This window comes from Staurois parvus, unplaced genomic scaffold (genome assembly GCF_062004578.1).
Source record: "Staurois parvus isolate SC_StPar_1 unplaced genomic scaffold, SC_StPar_1.0 ptg000698l, whole genome shotgun sequence".
Lineage (NCBI taxonomy): Eukaryota > Metazoa > Chordata > Amphibia > Anura > Ranidae > Staurois > Staurois parvus.
Genome location: NW_028318494.1, coordinates 5,792,824 through 5,810,690, shown reverse-complemented (window position 1 = coordinate 5,810,690; position 17,867 = coordinate 5,792,824). Strand labels below are relative to the sequence as shown.

The 17,867-nt window shown below is 42.6% G+C and overlaps 1 protein-coding gene across 1 annotated transcript in view; it reads left to right on the top strand.

Moving 5' to 3' along the window:
• Nucleotides 1-17,867, top strand: part of RGMA (repulsive guidance molecule BMP co-receptor a) — a 95,863-nt gene that overhangs the window by 67,365 nt on the left and 10,631 nt on the right. The window lies entirely within an intron of this gene.

Genomic DNA, 17,867 nt, shown 5'->3' with positions numbered 1-17,867 from the left:
AACAGATCTAGAGGAGATCTGTGTGGAGGAGTGGGCCAAAATCCCTGTTGCAGTGCAAACCTGGCCAAGAACTACAGGAAACGTCTGACCTCTCTAATTGCAAACAAAGGCTTCTGTACCAAATATTAACACTGATTTTCTCAGGTGTTCAAATACTTATGTTCAGCAGTGCAAGACAAATAAATTCTTTAAAAATCATACAATGTGATTTCCTGAATTTTGTTTTTTAAATTCTGTCTCTCAGAGTGCGAATGCACCTACAATGTGAATTTCAGACCCTCCCTTGCAAAATCGCAGGGTGTTCAAATACTTCTGTTCCTCACTGTATTATAGGATATAGTAAGGATCACTTTTATCCCTATACACACATTCTATAGGAAGAAAAAGCCCTAATTGCACAAAACTTTTTTTTTTTACTTTGCTTTTATTTTTGCATTTTCACGTTAACAAAACTGAATAGCTAGATGTCCTCACCAGATGTTGGATGGGGGGGTTCTAGGATTGGTAAACAAGTTAGGCAGCTCAGCTCCAGCATTTTCTTTATCAAGTGTATAAATGAAGCCTTGCACCATATGTCTTCGAAGACTCCTGTTGAGCGGGCTTTGGAATGAAAGGAGCCCCTGTGTCTTTAAGAGAAGCAAAGCTTTCTTCCCTCCTCCACCCATCCCCCTTCCCAGTGTAACTGAAACCTGAGCTAATCCCTTTGCACATGGGGTAATTTATTGGCCTATTGGGCTTTTCTAGATGGCAAATTGCATTGTCTTTATTCTTGAGTCCAAGCTTTAGTGAGGCTTGCTGCATTCCAGAGGCTCTATTCTCAGCTGATCTTTCACACCCCTCTGAGTACAGTCAAATACGGTTTATTGGACTGCTTTGTTATGCAAACAAGACAATAATAATCAGGTCATTATTCCGCAAGATTGCCTGATTAGCAGTTCAAAAGAGGTCAATGGAAGGACCCCAGCGCCCAGAAACAAGTTTTTCCAAGTAAACGCTTTTGCTTTTAGTTTTTGCTTCTTCAAAGTCTTACGCGTCTCTAATAGTTTCAGCCCGTGCCGATAATGCGTTTCCTAAAGCGTGACGACTTACTTAAATTAAATTACATTTCATATTTTGCCAAGAGTTACTGCATAACTCCAGAAGGAAGTAGAGAACTCCTTCTTGGTGATTATTTTCAGATAGCCCAAGAATACTATTGTGGAAAATGTAATTACTAGGCATTTAAATGCAAATTCCCACATTAAGATGGTGATCATTGAGAATGCTGATTAACTAGAAAGTGTGTGTGTGTGGGGGGGGGGGAGAGAACTTCACACATTGCTAAGTGAATGAATGCACCTTTTTTGAGTTGTAACCCCAAATGGTTTAGTGCTAACCACAGAATATTACAATTAGTTGAATTGATTGCCCAGTTTGCATGCCAGTAGGCAAAAAAGTGTCAGTTGAGAGTACACGGAAATGTGCTCCTAAAATCGGGGCATGTTGCAGGGACCTGTCCCGTGGCATAATGATTATCACCGCACTGTTTTGCAATGTAGTAATTGTGATTAATGCAGTCACAATGGGTGCTTTGTTTATCGAGCTGCAGCGATAGGAAAGCTCTTTGCCAGGTTCTTTTGGGTTATTGAAACCTATAACTCTCACATCAAGAGTTGTTTTCACAGCCCTGCTTATGTATAGGAGTTTCTTGGCCAGCCCTAAACACAGAAATGGGGCCACCCTGTTCACACTCTACAAAAGCTTCAGGCTGGCAGATATCACCCCAAGAAAAACACGTGGAAAGGAGCCTGCCTATCCTTAGGCGTCATGTACACTACTGCTTCTAAACGTGGCTTTTTTTTTGTGAAAGTTCCAGAATGAAACTTTAGGCGCACCCTGAAAACCCATCTCTTCAGGGAAGCCTACCCCACCCCCTGCTAACTTGACCGACCTCCTCCACTCTTCCTACCACTCCATCCCCCACAAGCTATCTCCTCCTGTGCCACCATCCCCTCCCTCCTAGATTGTAAGCTCCAAAGAGCAGGGCCCTCGATCCCCTCATGTTTTGCATTGTATTGGTATTGTTCTGTCACATGTTCTGTCCCCCTTTGTAATGTACAGCGCTGAGCGAACCATTGGCGCTTTATAAATACTGTATAATAATAATAATAAAAGTGTATGGGTTTAATCCCGACTACGGCACCACCTGCCTGGAGTTTGCATGTTCTCCCTGTGCCGGCCTGGGTTTCCTCCAGGTTCCTCCTACACTCCAAAGACATGCTGGTAGCAGGGGCGGACTGACCATTCGATCACTCGGGCACTGCCCGAGGGCCCGGGGTCAGTAGGGGGCCCCATGAAATGCCCCTGGTACCTTTTTATAGGCTTTTTTGGGTGTGCTTTGAGTGTGGGCAAGGACACAGGGGCCCCATGATCCCCTATTGTCCGGGGGCCCCATGAGTTGTCAGTCCACCCCTGGCTGGTAGGTTAATTGGCTCCTGTCTAAATTGGTCCTAGTATGTGTATGTATGAATGTGAGTTAGGGACCTTAGATTGTACACCCCTGGAGGGTTAGGGACTGATGTGAATGTACAATATATATATTGCACAAAGCGCCGCGTACATTGACAGCACTATATACAGTCATGGCCGAAATTGTTGGCACCCTTGATATTTTTCCTGAAAATCAAGTATTTCACACAAAAAAGGTATTGCATTAACACATGTTTTGCTATACACATGTTTATTCCCTTTGTATGTATTGGAACAAATATAAAACAGAGGCAGAAAAGCAAATATGACATAATGTCACACAAAACCCCAAAAATGGGCTGGACAAAAGTATTGGCACCCTTAACTTAATATTTGGTTGCACACCCTTTGGAAAACATAACTGAAATCAGTCGCTTCCTATAACCATCAATAAGCTTCTGACACCTCTCACCCGGAATTTTGGACCACTCTTCCTTTGCAAACAGCTCCAGGTCTCTCTTATTGGAAGGACACCTTTTCCCAACAGCAATTTTAAGATCTCTCCACAGGTGTTCAATGGGATTTAGATCTGGGCTCATTGCTGGCCACTTCAGAACTCTCCAGCGCTTCTTTGCCATCCATTTCTGAGTGCTTTTTGACGTATGTTTGGGGTCATTGTCCTGCTGGAAGACCCAGGATCTTGGACGCAAACCCAGCTTTCTGACACTGGGCCCTACAGTGCGACCCAAAATCCTTTGGTAATCCTCAGATTTCATGATGCCTTGCACACAGTCAAGGCACCCAGTGCCAGAGGCAGCAAAACAACCCCAAAACATCATTGAACCTCCACCATATTTTACCGTAGGTACTGTGTTTTGTTCTTTGTAGGCCTCATTCCGTTTTCGGTAAACAGTAGAATGATGTGCTTTACCGAAAAGCTCTATCTTGGTCTCATCTGTCCACAAGACGTTTTCCCAGAAGGCTTTTGGCTTACTCAAGTACATTTTGGCAAACTGTAGTCTTGCTTTTTTATGTCTCTGTGTCAGCAGTGGGGTCCTCCTGGGTCTCCTGCCATAGCGTTTCATTTCATTTAAATGTCGACGGATAGTTCGCGCTGACACTGATGCTCCCTGAGCCTGCAGGACAGCTTGAATGTCTTTGGAACATGTTTGGGGCTGCTTATCCACCATCCGGACTATTCTGCGTTGCAATCTTTCATCAATTTTCCTCATCCGTCCACGACCAGGGAGATTAGCTACAGTGCCATGGGTTGCAAACTTCTTGATAATGTTGCGCACTGTGGACAAAGGCAAATCTAGTTCTCTGGAGATGGACTTGTAACCTTGAGATTGTTGATATTTTGCCACAATTTTGGTTCTCAGGTCCTCAGACAGTTCTCGTCTCCTCTTTCTGTTGTCCATGCTTAGTGTGGCACAGACAGACACACAATGCAAAGGTTAAGTGAACGTCTCTCCTTTTTATCTGCTTTCAGGTGTGATTTCTATATTGCCCACACCTGTTACTTGCCCCAGGTGAGTTTACAGGAGCATCACATGCTTGTAACATTCTTATTTATCCGCAGTTGTGAAAGGGTGCCAATACTTTTGTCCAGCCCATTTTTGGAGGTTTGTGTGACATTATGTCGAATTTGCTTTCTTTCCTCCCTTTTTTTGTTTTGTCCCAATACACACAAAGGGAATAAACATGTGTATAGCAAAACATGTGTTAATGCAATACGTTTCGTGAGAAATACATGATTTCCTGGAGAAATATCAAGGGTGCCAACAATTTCGGCCATGACTGTATGTACTTGTAATAAATAGTAAATGTACTAAAGGCAAATTGACTTTGCACTTTGCAAAGTGCAGTTGCTCTAGAGCTTAGTAAAGGAGGTACAGCTTTACTTTGCAACGAATACCCACGTGCAGGGAAAATTTAAAAAAAAAACAGCATTTTCGCTTGCATGTCATTGGATGATGGAAGTCAGCAGAGCTTCTGCTCATTTACTAAGCTCTGGAGCAACTGCTCTTGCAGAGTGCAACTGTACTTTGCAAAGTGCAAAGTCTCTTTGCCTTTAGTACATTTATTATTTATTACAAGTACAGGGGCGAACTGACCATTCGAGCACTCGGGCACTGCCCGAGGGCCCTGGGTCAGTAGGGGGCCCCATGAAATGCCCCTGATACCTTTTTTATGTGCTTTTTTGGGTGTGCTTTGAGTGTTGGCAAGGACACGGGGCCCCATGATCCCCTATTGCCCGGGGGTCCCATGAGTTGTCAGTCCGCCCCTGTACAAGTACATATATAGTGCTGTCAATGTACGCAGCGCTTTGCATATATATATATTTATATATATATATTTGCAAAGTGCACAGTCTATTTTCCTTTGGTAAATCAACCCTTATGTGTCCATGTACACATAGGCTTTTACCAGAGTTTAGGAGCAGCAGAGTTTAGGGGCAGTTAAACGTTCCTCCTCTGAGGAGGAGGAACGTTTAACTGCCCCTAAACTCTGCTGCTCCTAAACTCTGGTAAAAGAATCATCTGCCTTTGCTCAAGATGGCCTCTGTCAGAAATGTCAGGAAGTGTTTTTCAAAATTATTTCTCAGCAAAATACAGAATGGGAACATAGACGGATGGAGGAGTTTGTTTTGAATATTAAAAATGAATTATGTAGCATTTTTAGTTTTTGGTGCTCAGATGCAGTGCATTTCCACTTTAACACCATCAAATGATACTTGAATATGATTTCTCTAAAAGGGGAGATACTGGCAGGTGAGTAGGGGGTGGAACCAAGGGAGACAACTTGGAGGTGGGTAGGGGGTGAAACCAATGGATGCTACTTGGAGGGGCGGAACCCATGGATGCTTCTCAGAGGTGGGTAGGGGTTGGAACCAAGGCATGCTACTCGAAGGTGGGCAGGGGGTGGAACCAAGGGATGCTGCTCGGAGGCGGGTAGGGGGTGAAACCAATGGATGCTACTTGGAGGGGCGGACCCCAGGGATGCTTCTCAGAGGTGGGTAGGGGTTGGAACCAAGGCATGCTACTCGAAGGTGGGCAGGGGGTGGAACCAAGGGATGCTGCTCGGAGGCGGGTAGGGGGTGAAACCAATGGATGCTACTTGGAGGGGCGGAACCCAGGGATGCTGCTCAGAGGTGGGTAGGGGGTGGAACCAAGGGATGCTGCTTGTAGGTGGGCAAGGGGTGGAACCACGGGATGCTACTCGGAGGCGGGCAGGGGGTGGAGACAAGGGGTGATTCAGAAAGCAAGAGTTCCTGCAGCTATTCTCTTTGAAGAAAGTGCTCTGCCTTTTTGGCTGGCTCCCCCAAGTAGTGAAGGCCAATTTGTTGACATGTTCCTGGAGCATGATAAATACTGTATAGTCTGTATATTAGAATTTCTCTGCATTCTATAAATTAAAAGAAAAAAATACGACGCATACTAAGTCACTAGACGGCATTTTCCAGGCATATCTGAGGCTTTCAGATGATGAGGGAAATTAATGAATTCTGTCAAAACATTAGCTCCTTTGGTAATTTCCAAAAACATTTATTTAGCAAGTAGTTCTAAATATTGATATTCCTGTAGAGCAGAAAATTGTGGATTCTCTTAGGTGAGAAATGATATAAAATCAATTTGTTTATTGCAAAGAAACATGACTTTTAAAGCCATTAAATGGGGCTGTAGCTTTGTTCCCTGTTGCTGGGCGAAGGGAACTGGAGAAACCTGAATAAGTCTTTTTAGCGTTCATTTCAATCAGCTAATTTTTCAATCTTCTGGTCTCCCTGTTGAAAGATGTGGCAGCCACAAGCCAAGATGTGTTGGCACTTTGTCGTCTTCTCCTCTTTTTTTTTTCCCCATCTGTGTCAAAACCAAGTAAATAAAGTTCTAAGGGTACAGATGCCAACAATACCAACATCTCCTGCCAGGCATGAGTCACACAGAAAGGTTTTGTGATCCATCCAGGTTTCAAACAACCGTGCCATTGAGCGAATGTCTCACACACTGAACTCTGCATCTCATATAGGGTGTCTAGCTGGGTTTATGAGCTCTCCTCTTTGTGTCCATTTATTCTAAGGTATACTTGACCTAAATTTAGTGAATACAGTTTCTTTCCACACTGACCTCCTTTTTGTGTCTGAGATACAAGACACAAGACATAGAATAATGGGCCTCCTTGATTAAACACAAAAAGGAAAGAAAACAGATGATGTGCCCTAGGGGTCTTTGTTCTGTTGCATAAGTGCATAAAACTTTATAAATTTAAAGGTACCAATACCTGCTGAGAGAGAGTAGAGCTGGCCATAATTAGATGCGTTTTTTTTTTCATTTTAAAAAAATGACCGGATTCATCCATCAACACAATGGAGGTGGATGGAGGAATCCTCCCCGATGAGATATTGTATTCTGACAGCGGGGACTCACTGCTGTCAGAATACACCGATCAGCAGCTTCAGCAGAAGTCGATGGGTCGATAGAAGAAAGGAAGATTGCTGGCATCACGGTCAAGTGCAAGCAAGACATCAGCTCTATTAAAGTGGAACTTCAGTCTCCCAATCAACATTTACTATTTTTAATCCTTATGGTGCTAGAATTAGTAAATAGGAACACATATCATATTTACTAGTTTTAACTTTTTTTTTTTAATTCATTTATTTCCTGGTTTCTGGTCTAGGCAAATGATGTCATACATCCCAGGAGTCATCAGGAGGGGAGGAGGGGTTTCTCAGCTAAGCACATCCTCCTGACTGCATGTCTGAGCTAAGGGCAGATGGATTCCAGGAAGTAAACGCTACATGAATCATTTGCCCTTACGTAACTGGGCCACATCCAGAAATGCTTGAGGGGTCTTTTTCAAAGTGCTTTTTCAGCAAAATAATGCATGGAGACATAGACGGATGGGTGATTTTGATTTTAATACTATAAATGAATAAATATTGTTTTTTGGTTTGTGATGTTCAGGTGCAGTGTAGTTCCACTTTAAGACATCGGTGTATACAGCATAGTCCATGTGTTTCCGTTCAGTAACGGATTGACTGTTTGTGCTGTATACACTGATGTCTTAATAAAATTGATGTCTTGCTACACTTGACTGTGATGCTGGTGATCTTCCTTTCTTCAGTTCTTCAGCAGACCACAATACATGCCTGAGAACCGGCTATTCAGCCGTGAACAGGGGCGGACTGACAACTCATGGGGCCCCCGGGCAATAGGGGATCATGGGGCCCCTGTGTCCTTGCCCGAACTCAAAAAAGCCTATGAAAAAGGTACCAGGGGTATCTCATGGGGCCCCCTACTGACCCGGGGCCCTCGGGCAGTGCCCGAGTTTCCAAATGGCCAGTCTGCCCCTGGCCGTGAATGTTTAATTAGGGAGGTAGAAGCACTGCTTTTTGTTTCAAGATGGTTAAATAGACTTCTGTCAACTAGAGCCGCCACACATGGACTGAAATTCAGCTTGTCCCTGCTGAACCGGCCAAATTTCAATACATCTATGGCTAGCTTAAACTAGAAGTCTAGTCTAAACCTATCTGAGCTTAACCCTTCTCCCACCCCCATTCTAAGTCCTGTACTGACTAGCCTATAAAGCAGTGGTCTCCAAACTGTGGTCTGCGGGCCAGATGCAGCCCTTTGCTTGCCTTTATCCGGTCTTTGGGGCACCATTCCTCCCTCTGATACAGGCACCATTCCTTCCACTAGCATCAACAATGGGACACTATTCTTCCCATTGACACCAGTGATGTGACACTGTTCTTCCCATTGACACCACACCAGTAATGGGGCACTATTCTTCTCACCAATACTAATAATTAGGCACTTTTTCTCTTCCTACTGATCACAGGCACCATGTAATGTTCTCACTCCAACTGACAATCAAGCCTGAGGCATTATTTAATTCCAGGGAGGAGGGACATTTTCTACTCCCACTGGCCACAGTTCAGCCCCCCTAAAGTGTAAATGACAATAATCTGGCCCATTTTTTTTTTTTTTAGAAAGTTTGGAGACCACTGCGCTAAAAGAAAGATGTGTATACTTACCTAATCGAAGGGCACTTCAGTCCAGTTAGGTGGTCTTCTCAGCAACCGGCTTCTGGGGAGAGGAGAGAACAGCAACATCGTTATGTTCCTGTGCGATTCCTGGTGTGAACCAGCCCTCAAAGTTGTGTAGTATAAATATAAGAAAATATTATCCTTTAAATTTTTTTTTGGAAGGAAAAAAAAAATCTGGATTAGAAATTTTAGTTTAGACCTCCTGCTGTGCTTGCAATACTGACCTGTTGAGATGCTCATCCAGCAGTGGCAATTCATGTAGGAGATGATGGACCTCCTAGTTCTGAGGTTTAAAAGACTACCAGAGACCGTTGTGTATTCCAGCTTTACTTCACTGTAGGGACCAAATAAAGCTGGGAATTTTGCCCATTATTGCTATAGAAGATCTTTGAGGGGTTCTCTGACATTCTATAAACAGTCTGATGTGCAACATCTTCTATACATCATCTAGGAAATTTTCCATCTTACAAGAATTTATTGTGCCTGTGGATCAGGGGTCAAAATTACCCTTTTGATCTTCCTGAATAAATATGTCTCACAAACTGCAAGACATTCACAGACCTAGAGGAACAAAGCTTCAACAACAGAGAAAAAAATCTCAGTGAAATATATTTCCTTGAAATGAGTTTGCTGTAGTTTTGTCCTACAAAGTCTGCTGTAGCAGAAGCACACCATTTCAGTCCTCAAGGGCCAGAGTTTCAGGGTGGACCAAATAAATTTGCATAATGTTCTATACTACTGGTATATTATTACATCATCATCCTTAGAGTGAAAAAGTTCTAAAAATAAAATGTTTTTTACCGTAATTCATTCCTTGCATTAAGGTAAAAAAATACATTTTACAACTTCCTGTGCTCCCCCACCTCCCTAAATACTTATCTGAGTCCTCGGTCCAGTACTGTGCCCAGCTGCATCTCTTCTCTCCTCTCTCCAACCTCACAGGTACAGAGGTAGCAGCAGGTACCATTGGCTTCTGTTGTTGTCAATAAGTGCTGTGAAAAGGGAGTGTGGGCAGGTCTGAGCCTTACTGTGTTTGTCTATGGACGTACACAGGCTGGCTCGGGATTGCGCCAGCACTACTGTGCCTGCAGCCCTATATCTGTATACTAGGGATGAGCTGGGTTTGATCCAAACCCAGTTCAAGAGACCCAGTGAGAAGCTGTCAGATGATTGCATCTCTACCACCCTAGTCAGCTGTGGCCAAGGCATTCCTTTCCCCGGAGGTGCACATAAACAAAGCAGCAGTAATGCTTTTGCCATATGGCCATGTTTGGTCAATGTCTGACCAAATGTGGCCATGTTTGGTCAATGCCATTGACCAGATATGGCTATGAGGCCATGTTTGGTTAATGACGTTGACCAGATATGGCCATGAGGCCATGTTTGGTTAATGACGTTGACCAGATATGGCCATGAGGCCATGTTTGGTTAATGACGTTGACCAGATATGGCCATGAGGCCATGTTTGGTTAATGACGTTGACCAGATATGGCCATGAGGCCATGTTTGGTTAATGACGTTGACCAGACATGGCCATGAGGCCATGTTTGGTTAATGACGTTGACCAGACATGGCCATGAGGCCATGTTTGGTTAATGACGTTGACCAGATATGGCCATGAGGCCATGTTTGGTTAATGACGTTGACCAGACATGGCCATGAGGCCATGTTTGGTCAATGTGCTTGACCAGATATGGCCGTGTAGCTATATTTGGTCAATGTCGTTGACCTAATATGGCCATGTGGCCATTTAAGGCAGCTGATGCCATGAGCATTCCCATTGCTTTCTAAATGTGCAGCTGAAGCGCAATACCTCTTTTTGCAGTGAAGCAAAATCTCCCCAATAGGATGCAGGAGGCAAAAAAAAAACCTGACCGGGGTCATAACCCTCTCTTACTCTATCCAAAATAGAAATTAAAAATTGTTTTGTCTTCAGTTTTACTTAAATTGTTTTATTATATAACACACAAACAATGGTTAGTCTTCCATTGAGCAGACAGTACTGAATGAACATGCATTGTATATACAGTAGAACTCTTGTTTCCCAAAGACAAGAGTTGGACGCCGTTGGTACAGAGTAGTAGTTCACTTACAGCATCTGCACAGCTGCTGGCTCCATCGTGATTCATTACTTCTGTACTGTGTTCAAGTTGGGTGACTTCCCCATGTTTGTTGGCTGGCTGACATGAAAGGGAAGGCAGGAACACTGGTGGAAATATTATAGTGAGATAAACACAGAACCCGGGGAAAGATGTTCTATCCACATATCCAAGACTAGAAAAGCCGTGGCCAGTGAGTAGAGCGTTTTGTGACTCTTTGGTATTACCCAGTGCCATATTTAAAGAAAAATAAAGACAATTTGCTTCCTTTTTTTAACAGCGAGCAAGTGAAATCTGATAGAGATAGAATATCGCGTAGCTTGCATTTTTATATGAATAATAATAGAAAAAGATTCTTGGCAAGGACACGGCAATTTATTTAGTAGATGCAAGACAGTCAGACAGATGTCATTGCAGCATTCAGATGTATGCTTTTGATGCCTGCAGCCAGTATGTACTTTTAAATAGTAAGGATATTTGGGAAGGGAGGTGGGAGGAAATGAGACTCTAACAGCCTCACCTGGGAACGCAGCTGTCCTACATCGCCCTGGGGTTGGATTTCGCCGTTCAGCTCGAACACAAGTTAATACTCTGTGCATTAAGCAACTTTTTTATTTATCGCAGGCCAAACACGGCTTCCCAATCGAATACATATCTTCTTCCGCAGCCAGCCCTTTAGGTCTTCTTTAACCCGATAGCAGTCTTAAAGGACAATTGTATGGACATTGTGTAAAGGCGGCCACAGTTTTGTAAATGACTTCCAACAGCCATGACATCAGTTTTCAATTTAGTTAGTATGATTACTGTAATGGTGAACTGCAGAACAACCATCTTAAATTTGAAACCAGGCTTGGAGCATGTGGCTGCTCTGTATGTTGATGGGCAAGCATTGAAGTAGGCTTACAGGGGGTTGGAGAAGGATGTGATCATAGTTGTGATGTTGGCCATTTTATTTATTGCAGGTATTTATATAATGCTGACAATTTACACCGTGTTTTACATATTGTTCATTCGCATCAGTCCCTGCTCTCAAGAAGCTTACAATCTAATGCTCCTATTTCACATGCATGCATACACATACTAGGTCTCATTTTAGCATGAGTCAAATAGCCAAGACCAGCATGGTTTTTGGAGTGTTGGAGGTTATCTGAGTACCTGGAGGAAACTTGAGTTAGCACAGGGACAACATGCAAACTCCATGCAGATACTGCCCTGGTTGGGAGTCAAACCAAGTACCCTAGTGCTTCCAGACAGAAGTTCTAATTGCTAAAACTGGCCATACACTAATGCAGCCTTTCTCAACTTTTTCAACACACCCTTGAATTAACTTTCCAGGCTCAGGGAACCTCTGCCTGAAATGATTGTGTCTATAACTCATGATACATTAGTGTGGTCAGTGGGAAATATGCTCTTTATACTTTTGGTCATTGGGAAGACTTACCCTCTTACAGATCACTAAAAAGATTAATGGTGTCAATGGGAACTTATCTGAAAGGAAAAAAATTGCTCATTGCCCATTGCTCAAGGAAGCCCTAGCAACCTTTGGAACCCTGGTTAGAAACGATGCACTAGTTTTATTTTAGGAACATTCATTCAATGTTTTTAATGGTCAATGGGATCAAATCACATTTATTTTCCATCATAGCGACAAGCAAATTTGAAGATGCAAAGGAATTTTTTTTGCTCAAATAAATGCATTTCTAACAGTCAATGTGGTTTGTGTTTGGGAAAAGTCCAAAATTTATTGTTTAAACCAAACAGATTTTGGAGTACTTTCGAACATTTGTCAAATGTGCAAAAATCTGCTAGTGTATGGTCAGCTTAAGCCACCATGCACTAGCAGTTCAAAGAGAAGGCAGGAAGCAGCTGAAAGGTTCAAAATCTGTACCCCTTTGCTAAACTGTTCATTAGTAGACTAAAAGCTCTATCTCCAAGATTTTGAATCGGGGGACCCTGAGAGAAACAACCATAAGGTTTTTACTTAAACACACCAGGTTTCACCCAATACTAAAACAACAGGTTTTGTTGGGACTAAAGCTGGCGAATATTGACCAGTTCCTGATAACCTGGATGAGATTTGCTCCATCTCCTGTCACCATTCTCCCACGAACATTCTTCGATTGAAAAATTTGGACTGAAAATTATCAGCCGAACAGCAGCGTTATCCAATCAGATGCAGTTGCCATTCGAGTACCGGCTGTCAGAATACAGTAGGTACAATGGGTGATCCATCCATCACATTTGCTTAGCTTGGATAGAGGAATCTGGCTACAGGGCTGTGTGTAGGACTAATTTTATGTCAGCCATACATGAATTGAAGCAAGGACCAGCCAAATGTTGATCTATGTATAGTTGTACGCAAGTCGATCGGTGTCAGTTTTTTTTCCAAATGATCAATGACACCGGCTTTATCCAGCAACACTGATCATAATATTCTGCCAGGCTCCCAGCCAGCAGAATACAAAAGCTCAACAGGAGGATTCCACCATCCACATCAAATGTGTGGATGAGAGAATGTTTTTTTTTTTTTTGTTCATTCCACTGGTTAAAAAATGATTTATGTATGACCAGCCTTAAGCACGGTATACACGTACCAAAATTCAGCTGGTTCAGCAGGAAACGGCCACATTTTGGTCCACATATTCTGTCATTCTAATGATCAGCTTCTGTCAAATGGTTATGGTCATGCTGGAAAACCAGCCAATGGCTGCAGTACTGATCAGTGTATTCTCACATTTGGGGATTGTGTCCACTGCCAGAATACAAAGACACGGCGGGAGAAATCCCTGCCCCAACATCGCTTGTGTAGATGCAGGTATCTGTGGGTTGTTTTTTTTTCCATTCAACCTGCTGATTGAATGAAAAAAACGCAACGTGTATTGCCAGCTTATCTTTGGAGTGTGGGGGAAACCGGAGTACCCCAAAAAAAAACCAAGGCAAGCACAGGTAGAACAGTGCATTGGTCAAGATTGAAATTGTTGATATTACTCTTATAAGGCAGAAGTGCCAACAGCCAATCCACCATGCATTAGTAGTCCAACAAGAAGGCTGGAAGAGGCCGATAAGTACCAAGCCTGCACCCTTTGTTAAACAGTTCATTTTTAGACTTGAGCAGGGGCGGACTGACCATTTGGAAACTCAGGGCACTGCCCGAGGTCAGTAGGGGGCCCCATGAGATGCCCCTGGTACCTTTTTCATAGGCTTTTTTGAGTTTGGGCAAGGACACAGGGGCCCCATGATCCCCTATTGCCCGGGGGCCCCATGAGTTGTCAGTCCGCCCCTGGACTTGAGGCTTCAGATTGAAGGTTTTGGATCAGGGATCCAAAGAAAAATAACCTGTGGTCTTATGCTTAAACTCCCAAGCTTCCACCCAGTACTGAAAAATCTGTTTTGTTGGACTTGGCCTGCAGAGTACAGTGGGTTTTTAAATGCCTCCAGGGCTATTGGTTCAGTAATATATTACAATGATTCTAAGAGCCATGGTTCTTCTCCCCCTCCTCCTCCTTTTCACAAGTATGTATCTCATAAGCAGCTGTATCTCATAAACATCAAATAAACTGTGGTTGCTGTGTGGGTGTGGGGGCTGGTGTCAGGATTAGTAAAGCACTTCCAGCTTGTGCTCAGTTTTACTGCCTGGTATGTGATACTAACTGATAGCAGTACACTTATATACTTTACTTGTACTTTGTTTTAGACCTATAAACTCATGCATTCACTTTATGAACCCCGCGACATCAGATGACAGTTGCCCGATGCAGACATTTCCTACGGTCAGCTTATATCAGTGTCTGGTGATAAAGTTCCTTTTGAGATTTTTTTTTTTTCTGCCTAATACTGTTGCAAAAGTCACAAAGATTTGTAAAAACGTGTCAGTTCAAGAGTTTTTTTTTTAAGGAAAAAAGTAAAAGGTTTTTAGAAGAAAGTATAGTTTAGAGATAGTCATTAGAGTGCAGTCCATGGTCAGCAATTCAAGCGTTTGAACCACCAAGTTTGACCAGACATTGCATGATGATGGCGTGTAGATAAATGTTTTTAGATGCCAGGTGTTAGTTGCAGATATTTTTCAACGTAATAAATAAACACTTCTGAAAAAGCTAATTGTCTGGCTTTAATTAATGAATTTCTGATTCACAGAACTAAAACACTCCTGGAGCAAATGAAAGTCAGATACTTGTTCCAAGATGGTGACTCAGGGAGCATCAGGATGACCCCCAGGCCATTGGCATTCTCAGAAGGAGAGGTCAGCACTGCCTCCTTCCATATTTCTTTCATGACAGACTTTCTTTAAACAATCAGTCATCCTAGAACAAGTATTTTGTTTCAGAGTCACAGTTGACTTGTCCCCTACTCTCAGGTTTGCTCAGTTGCTTCTAACATTGATGGGGCCCTACTCTCAGGTTTGCTCAGTTGCTTCTAACATTGATGGGGCCCTACTCTCAGGTTTGCTCAGTTGCTTCTAACATTGATGGGGCCTTACTCTCAGGTTTGCTCAGTTGCTTCTAACATTGATGGGGCCCTACTCTCAGATTTGCTCAGTTGCTTCTAACATTGATGGGGCCCTACTCTCAGGTTTGCTCAGTTGCTTCTAACATTGATGGGGCCTTACTCTCAGGTTTGTTCAGTTGCTTCTAACATTGATGGAGCCTTACTCTCAGGTTTGCTCAGTTGCTTCTAACATTATTTATTTCAGGTATTTATATAGTGCTGTCAATTTATGCAGTGCTTTACATATATATTGTACATTCACATCAGTCCCTGACCTTCAAGGGGTGTAAATCTAAGGTCCCTAACTCACATTCATATACAAGGGCCAATTTAGACAGGATCCAATTAACCTACCAGCATGTCTTTGGAGTGTGGGAGGAAACTGGAGTACCTGGAGGGAAACCCACGTAGGCACAGGGAGAACATGCAAACTCCAGGCAGGTGGTGCCGTGGTTGGGATTTGAACCAACAACCCTAACACTGCCAGACGGAAGTGCTAACCATTTAGCCACTGTGCCGCCCCATTGATGGGGCTTTACTCTCAGGCTCCGTGCACACGGGGTGTTTTGATAATGCTGGCAACATTAGCTGTGTAAAGTCACGTTAAAAACGTTTTTCAACTTTAGAGCGTTTTTACAGCTAAAAAACTCCTCTAGAATCCCACTAGTTCTGGGTTTTTTTCCAGCCAAAAAACATCCCAGCCAAAAAATGTTGATTCCATTCTATGTGTGTATGGACACATAGGATAACATGCTGGGGGGTTTACTGGCTGTAGAAAAAAACGTCAAAAGCCAAAAACAGTCGCTGTAAAAACATCAAGTGTGCATGAGGACTTAGCATTTTCTTTCACTTTTGATAACTAAACAGAACAATTAAAGAGGGTAAGGCTCCATGACACAGGGCGTTTTGATAATGCTGGCAACCTTAGCTGTGTAAAGTCACGTTAAAAACGTGAGTTTTTCAGCCTTTTTTTTTTTTAGCATTTTTGCATTAGCGGCAGTTTCCTGCGTTTTTCCGCGTTTGTATTTTTTAGCATTTTTTTTACCAAAACAAAAAAATGTTTTAATCAAAAAAAGTCTAAAAACGCTGGTTTGCTGCATTTTAACGCGTTTTTCAGCATTAGAGCATTTTTACAGCTAAAAAACTCCTCTAGAAACCCACTAGTTCTGGGGTTTTTTCCAGCCAAAAAACGTTGATTACAGTCTATGTGTGTATGGACACACAGGATAACACGCTGGGGGGTTTACTGGCTGTAGAAAAAAAATGTCAAAAGCCAAAAACAGCCGCTGTAAAAACATCAAGTGTGCTTGAGGACTCAATATGCTAGATTGTCAATGTGTCCTTACATGACAAAATGCAGCAGATAACAGAAGAAATTATGCAGTGAAATTGGGCAGAGCTGGAACCTTTAGAGCAGTTGTCTTTAAACTGTGGCCCTTTGCTTGCCTTTATCCGGCCCTTGAGGTATCAGCCCATCCACTGACACCAATAATGGGGCACTATTCCTTCCAATGACACCAGTTTGGGGGCAATGTTCTTCCTACATACACCAACAATGGGGCACTATTCCTTCCACTAAAACCAATGCTGATGAATTGTTTACTCCCACTGCCAGAGCATTTTTTAATACCACTGTCCACAGCCTGTCCCCCCTAAAGAACAGTTACTGGCCCTTTGTTTAGAAAGTTTGAAGACCCCTACTTTAGAGGCAAGGGGAAGGAAAAAATAATTTGTTATACAATGGTAAAGAAGTGTCTGAATCAGTGGAAAGGTTGGGTTGGCTTTAGGTGATCTACAGCAGTTCTTGGGGAGGACAGACGTCTTCAGAGAGATATATTTGTTTTGGCAAGCATTGCAATGGTCCTTTAACCACTTCCCGACCGGCCATTGCATATAAACGGCCGGACGGTGGCACTGCAGGGTCGGGTGGCCGTTTATAAACAGCCTCCCCGCACCCTGCTTGTGCGCGCTCCCTGGAAGCATGCAGCACCGCGATCCGGTGCCCGCTGTGTCCTCCAGACACAGTGAAACACCGATCGTCGGACGGGACCTCTGTACGAAGTCCTGATCATGTGATCACTGATTGGCCAATCAGTGATCACATGCAAAGTAGTAAGCAAGATGTCACTTGTGACATCATTGCTTACTACGTGTGAAATCTGTGAATGATCACAGAGGTCACATGGTACAAGGCTATTCACAACAGCCTTGTACCATGTGACAAGCTGTGACCAATCACAGCTCACTCAGTACTTCTCAATGAGTGCAAGAATGCAGACAGAGAGAAAGAGAAATGATTGCTTTTACATCCTATATGGGTGTAAAAGTAATCAGTGTAAAAAAAAAAAAAATCTTCATCACCCCCCACAAGTAGTACAGTGTCACCATGGTGACACTGTACTGCTAGGGTGACAGTATGTAAAAAAAAAAAATAATAATAATATAAAAAAATAAAATAAAAATGTAAAAAAAAAAGTTTAAAAATTATAATTTTTGGCTATAAACTAATTTGGATTTTTTTTTACTAAAAAGATAACGGAATAAATTTTGGCCAAGACTTATGATGAAATATTATTTATTTGCAAAATTTTATTAAAAAAACACTTTTTTTTCAAAATTTTTTAAGATTTTCATTTACATAGCAAAAAAAATAAAAATCCCAGCGGTGAATAAATACCACCAAAATAAAGCTTTATCTGTCTCAAAAAAATGGTAAAAAATTAATTTGGGTACAGTGTTGCATGACCGCGCAATTGTCATTCAAAGTGTGATAGCGCTGAAAGCTGAAA